This window comes from Styela clava, chromosome 15, assembly GCF_964204865.1.
Source record: "Styela clava chromosome 15, kaStyClav1.hap1.2, whole genome shotgun sequence".
Lineage (NCBI taxonomy): Eukaryota > Metazoa > Chordata > Ascidiacea > Stolidobranchia > Styelidae > Styela > Styela clava.
The window spans coordinates 1,936,200-1,943,220 of record NC_135264.1 but is presented as its reverse complement, the minus strand read 5'-3'; the positions used below and the strand labels follow the sequence as shown (position 1 = coordinate 1,943,220).

At 36.7% G+C, this 7,021-nt stretch overlaps 1 long non-coding RNA gene across 1 annotated transcript; it reads right to left on the bottom strand.

Moving 5' to 3' along the window:
* Nucleotides 1-225: 225 nt before the first annotated feature.
* On the bottom strand, nucleotides 226-3,271 carry LOC144411769 (uncharacterized). Its single transcript, XR_013468871.1, has 3 exons — nucleotides 3,144-3,271; nucleotides 2,413-2,545; nucleotides 226-539 (listed from the first exon to the last, which is right to left on the bottom strand). It is a non-coding gene; the product is annotated as an uncharacterized LOC144411769 (long non-coding RNA).
* Nucleotides 3,272-7,021: the final 3,750 nt, after the last annotated feature.

Sequence of the window (7,021 nt, the reverse complement as noted above, 5' to 3'; positions counted from 1 at the left end):
GATGTATATATAATTGAGATTAGACTAGCAGAGTCTACCACAGCGATAACTTATTCAGAAAAGCCCAAATGATCCTTCACTACAACTGGCAAAAGCTGAAACTGGACACCACGTCTGAAACATTTGCATTGGCAACGCTGTTTGTACGAGTAAAGGCATTGCGATGATTGTTAGCATTTGATCTTCTTGTAAAGATCTTCAGGCCATGGATCACTGAATGCTGCTTACCCGAACAAGCGCGACACATGTTAGGAAATCTACACCAAAAGGCAAACTGTCCAAGTTCGAGACAATCGAAACATATGCTTGATTCTAGTGGAAATCTTTATTCTACGTCATTGGACATAAAAACTTAAATAATGTAAATCATTGCAGAAGCAACTACGTTTTTGTGGATGCTTGAACGTATGACTTAAATTGGAGATTTTGCGGCTATTGAGTTCTCGAGTCTTTGCCATCTACGACCTTTTCGAATCAGGCCTAAGCGATCGTCACTGGTTGGCCGAATTTGTTTCAATTTGGCCTGAATCGCTTGTTATCTGAATAAAAGAACACAATTCATATGTTTTGTTGTAATCAATATGACGTCATGCAAAATGTATATCTTAGCAGTTGAAGGTGGTTAAAGACGATAAAAATGGCAAAATTATGGCCGCTTAAAGAATATATATCTAAAAGAAAACGAAGTTGAATAAAAAACAGATAAGTTTAGGGCTGCCCAACCCGCGGACCGCGTTCATAAGCAATGAGTCCATGAGCAAACATTTTTTAAGGTTTAAATTTTAGTACCGTATTTTATATATGGCTAAACTATGTTTCGTATTATGGCGTGACATCCGAATGTCGTTTCTTTCAATCACGCGTATAGTAAGTCTTGCGCTCTGTTGAATATCGATGTCAGTTTTTTTTTTCAATTTATTGCAGAACTGCGCATTCTGTTTGACAAATTCGAAAACTACTGTGCGATGAAAGAACGGAGCAGTGATTTATACGCACATGGCTGTTTCCAAGAAAAATCATTATTTGAACAGTTAAAAATTGCAGAATTAATATAATCTTCCAAAAATCGAATATATGCATGCATGGCTTTTATATTGACGTTTATAACTGTCGGTCTTTTCTGCAATTGAAAAAGTACCTTGAAGCGATTATTTATTAAATCGTTGTTTGTTTTAAGTTGTTTTGTAAGACTTTGGAATCTTATTCGAGCTGCGTGTTCGTTTAGTGACTTTTCGCAATTTCCATTCATCTCCATAAAACCAAATTCATCAGGACGGTAAAATAATTTAATTTTACTGTTCGTGAAAAATATTCTCGTCTATTATTAAACGACTCGCTACACGGTAGATTGAACGACGTAACTACAGATTCGCTAATATAATGGTCACATAAACCACAACGCATCAAATTTGAAATTGTCTTATTGTCAATACTTGTACGCAAATTTCGAATCAAGTCCAACCATGAGGAGTTTCAATTCGTATTGGTTCATGTTGCGATGGGTGCGCTATGGGATTTTATGCCGCGATTAAAATCATAGCTTGATTCGCTTCAATATCGGCCAACGGAATATCCTGCAAGTGAGGCGAGGCATATATTGATCTCTTTTAAGAATTCTAGATGAATGTTGTATGCGAGACTCCATCGCTAACACGTTGTTTAATGCCAATATTCTTCATAACCAGATTTCACCTACAATTTTACTAACTCTGATATTTGTGAAACGCCTTTGTTACATAAAGTGTCAATGGTAACACAGGTACGATTTATTTTTATTAGACCAAGTCTTCGGTTCGATTGATGATGTATATATAATTGATATTTGAATAGCAAAGTCTAGCACAGCGATAAAGTATTCAGAAAAGCCCACAGACCTTTTACTACAACTGGCAAAAGCTGAAATTGGACACCACGTCTGAAACATTTGCATTGACAACGCTGTTTTACGAGTAGAGACATTGCGATGGTTGTTAGCATTTGATCTTCTTGTAAAGATCCCCAGGCCATGGATCACTGAATATTGCTTACCCGAACAAGCGCGACACATGTTATAAATTTTACACCAAAAGGCAAACTGTCCACGTTCGAGACAATTGAAACATAAACCTAATTTTAGTGAAAATCTTCTTTTTACGTCATTGGACATGTACATTTAAAGAATGTAAACAATTGCAGAAGCAACTACGTTTTTGTGGATGCTTGAAAGTATGACTTAAAATCGGATATTTTGCGGCTACTGAATTCCTGAATCTTTGCCACATTTCCTCATTGCAACTACATAATTACTTACCATCGTACCTAGGCCGTCGACATGTCGTTTGCTACCCCGTCAAGGACGCGAATAGCCGAAGCATATGTGAACCGTCGTCGTCAAGACAACTGTGTACATTATCAAAAAATAAGCAAATTTACCAGACTAGTTTGGTTCCAGGTGAACAATCCACGCGTCAACTGCTTCTTGGATTGAACGGTTAAAGTTAATTTTGTAGAAAGCTCGAAAGGATGCAAAAGTCTTCAATTGATACAGTATGACGTCGTTGCATTACTGTTGAATAACAGCAAATAGTTAAGCTATTTTATAAGTTGCAATATCTGCAGAAAACTGTAGGTATGTTTATAAAACATTGTAACACAAATACTCCATCAGTCAGCCAGTCAGAAGTTCATTTTTCACCAAAATGAACATATAATTAATGCAAACAAAACTAGGAAAAAAACACAAAAAAGGAATTTCATGGTGGAGGGTGACGCGAAAAAAACAATGCTGGTTATCGAGCAGCGATACCTGAGATAAAGGTCTAACTTTGATATAGGTAGAATAGGAAGAAGTCCATGAAATACAAATGTTTCAAACCAGCACCTTCGTCGACCCAATTAAACAGCCCTACAGAACCCATGAGGTTCGATCGAACCCATGTTAAGAAACACTGCTAAAAAACTGAGAATGGTTAATAGATAATCTGAGCTACTCGCATCAGGCAAGGTAGTCATGGAAGCAATATAGCATAGAATCAACTAAGCACGGCGATAGCTGTTCCACGAACAGATGTTTTGAGCATGTGTTCAAATATTCAGTTATTCTAAATGAAATGAAATACTGTTACTAAATTTACAAAACAATCTAAGCAGAAAGCTAAACTTACATCATCTGTTAACCCTTTGATTTCTGCCAATCTCCTCTTCTCTGAAGATATTTGTGTTGATTTTTATCCTCCATAATTTTCAAGTAATGTGGGTAAATGTGCGGACGTTGCCCGTATCGCTTTTTATCTAAATTAAAAGAACAAAATTTAAATGCTTTGTAACATCCATTATGACGTCATAAAATAGAATGAGGATGCATTTTAAAACTAATAAAAGCCTAGCCCTGAATAATAAAAAAGTTGATTGTTGTAAACTGCTTGTCTGACTTTGGTCAGACAAAAGGTTACAGAAATACATTTGTGTAAGCGTGCAGCAGGACTCTCGAATTGCTCATTAAAAAAGAACTGGCGTTTAGTTGCAATTGCAACATGCAGAAATAAATAATTTACATCCTGGAAATATTGTAATAGAACCGATTCGCACAAAACTGATGATAGCTGTAAACTCAAAATAGGCAGTGGTATATTTATAACTGTTGCCCACAACTTCAAGAACATACAACTTACATTTGACTAAAGCAACATAACGCTGGTTTACTCTTTAATTTCCCTGTAACCAACGGTTGTGACTTTTCCGGTTTCAAATTGACACCACTGAGAAGTAACTAGGTAGAAGCAGATAGAAAGATGTAGAGTATACACAAATATTGCATTTGCTAGAGTCCTGAAGAATCGGCTAATACGAAAGGAAGATTTGAAGATCACATAGCCAGTATTTGAGAAGTCACAGAAAGCTGAACTCACATTATTTATTATCCCCACATTTTGTTGCTATTATCATTCTCGTTGAAGGAATTTCTTGGAATCCACACGCGTCAAAAAATAAAGTCCACTCACACCACTCACACCACCGTGCGACGATCCGAAAGACTTGAATGCCCTTTTCTCCAAACTCAATTTTGATAAATAGATTAGAACCGTCTTTGCCACCTGATTTGTTCTTCGAGCACTTGAATACAGAAGAGGAATACAGACATGTTCAGTGATTACATGATTTATTTTGTCATCGCTTGACAAACGAATATCTTCCCCAATTACAGTGCCGACTCAAGATTCAACGCAACTTTGAAGTTGGAGATCTTGTCACCCTGATGATCAAGGAGTGAAAAGTGAAAGTGTGCATATCCAATTCTACTTATATGCGCGACATAATGAAGCTCTGTCTACGCTTTTTGAGTACATTTACGCACAAAATACACACTACATAAATAGCATCCACACTACACATACACAGTCACACATACATTCTCACTTTGGGAATATTAGGTGTATAATTCGAATTATATTTGAGTGGGGGCTAGTTTTTGGTTCTATCCTTCTTCGAATTTCTTGCATTGGCAATTTGCTTATCTTCATTGGTTTTGTTACTGTATTTATTTCATCAATTGTTTTTGGAAGTTGAGCAAACTTTTCTTTTTTTTTTGAAAATCATTTCCCAATGTTATCCAAAAAACAGTTCATAAAATTACGGGGGCCGGTATGTACTGTACGAAATGTTTGATTTTATGATTTTAGTGTGAAAGGGAGGTTTGAAGATCATAGTTCCATTATTTGACAAGTCAAAGAACGCTAAATTTACATATTTTATTATCCACATATTTTGTTGCTGTTATCATTCTCTTAGAAGTCTTTAGTGGTTATCTCTTGGTATCCACACGTGTCAAGAAATAAGGTTAAATGAGTGGTCTTTAGCGTGTCCCGAATGTTACCTAGGATAGGAAAAAAGTTTACTCTCGTTCACTGAATGCCTGTACAAATGGAATTTTCTCGCACTATAAAAGAAAAATAAGGGACAGGGAGATATGATTGGCAATCTTCCAAATACATGTTATGTGGCTTAAAGTAATTACATTTAATCCTAAACCAACTCAGTGATATATGAATACGTTGTGAAATTACTACTTGTCTTAGCGATTGGGATAGAGCGAGCTTTGAATCTAAATTTTTATATGTGTGGAATCCACAGATTTTCTGGAATCGTATTGAAAATCGATTTCCCTACATGTTTTATCGAGGCTTCATTCATTTTTGTTTCTACTAATTGCAGAATTCGTTATATAAGATCTACCCTAGGGTGGTCCAAGGTTGCCGGGACGCGAAAATTTTTGACGATGTCTTACGGGCCGCAGTAGGAGAAAACACAAAAGTGATAAAACAATGCGAGTTTACCCATTTGCTTCTTAAGAAATATCGTGATATTTTTGGTATCTTTTCTCATATCTACCAATGGTTTAGTACACGCTGAAATTTTTCTGCGGGGCGCAGGGAATGTGTGCTCTGGCCGCGGTTTGGTCCACCCTGATTTACCCTATAAATTATAGGCTGTTACTGTTTCATCGGAATATTGGCCAGGGCAAATTTTGACGTTTTTAGGTAAACAACGAAAGCGCGTCAGACGTACTACACAATGGTATGTTGTGAGTCTCTCGATTTATTAAGTTAATCAGTAAATTGGAAGCGCAATGGTTGGATGTCTTGTCTCAGTCTAGCTCAGTATTCGGTGTGAATCAGTGTTTACAGGTTCTGTATTGTTGGTAGTACTCGTTATGTATCTGTTGGAAATAACAATAAGAATTGAGGTTCTCAAGTGTAATATAAATATAGTTTGTGGCAGTATTACTGTCAAATTAGCACAATGACTATTGCTTTAATATTATAGTCATAAAAATTGGATTTTAGTTACTTTGGAGCAGGGTGGCCCGTGGCCCGCGGTAGCATTTAGAATGGCCGCGCTGTATTTTCCAGAATTGAATAAAAAATATTGAGTGAAGATGTGATACAAACGATTTTTTTATTTTTCTAAAATGCGCTCTGCCAGCCCTTTCAAACGTGCCATGAGTGTCATTTTGAATCGAAACCAACTGGGAGGAGATATCGATACATAAAGGTGCCATAGTCGCTTACACTCTTGGTCTTTTACTACTCTATATGATGATATGGCAAAACAATCTAAGGAATGTATATTATGTATTGTTCGGGTTGTCAATGTTTTACGTCCAGAAATAAAAGAGGTTTTTGCAAAAATAGCTTGTCAAGATAGACCATAACTCCTCATGTTGAAGAGCCTGGGAAATCTATAGCGGAAACTTTAATTGCAAAAGCGGGAAAATTTTCATCGTATTCCTTGGCGCTTGGCAAAAGCACTGACATCAAGTTTCCTGCTCAGTTGACAACTTGGCGATCTTCTTGCGGGGAGTTAATGATGATTTTAAATTACCAAAGAGCTCGCAGTCATTGTCCTTATTAAGCCACGACTGGAGGCATTGATTTGTTGGGAGCTATGATAAAAATGATCAAGCATCTTCGCTTGCCTTTGGCGAAACTTTCGGGAATAACCACTGATGGCGCCCCATCAATGGTTGGGAAACAACAGTTTCAATATTCTAATAATTGTGAAAGTTTGGTGTGAGAGTATTGTTTGTATGTTCATTAACCTGTAGTTTGTGTAGCCATAACAAAATCAGAACCTAACTACCATGGAACTACATGTGGCCCTTTGACGAAAAAGGTTGGCCGACCCTGCTTTAGAGAATATTTCATTTGATTGTGTTACTTAGAAAATCGAAACATTGGGTATATATATATTGTTAAATTTTGTATGTTTTTAATCTATATCGTGCTGATTGATTTAAAAATTAGAGAGTTGTGATCAATGTTCCCTTTTTTGTAGTATGTGTGCGCAGAAATTTTGGTGTGTGCGCACTTTTTTGGAAATGACTAATATTTGTGCAAAAACCAATGAAGAAATTTTGGCGTTCTAACAGGGTAATAAGTGGGCCAACAACAAACTTTCTCAACCTGCCAACCGAGCACATTATTACATTACATCGAAATACGTCTGTGCGCAGTAAATCTATGCATGTGCGCAGCCTCTGAAA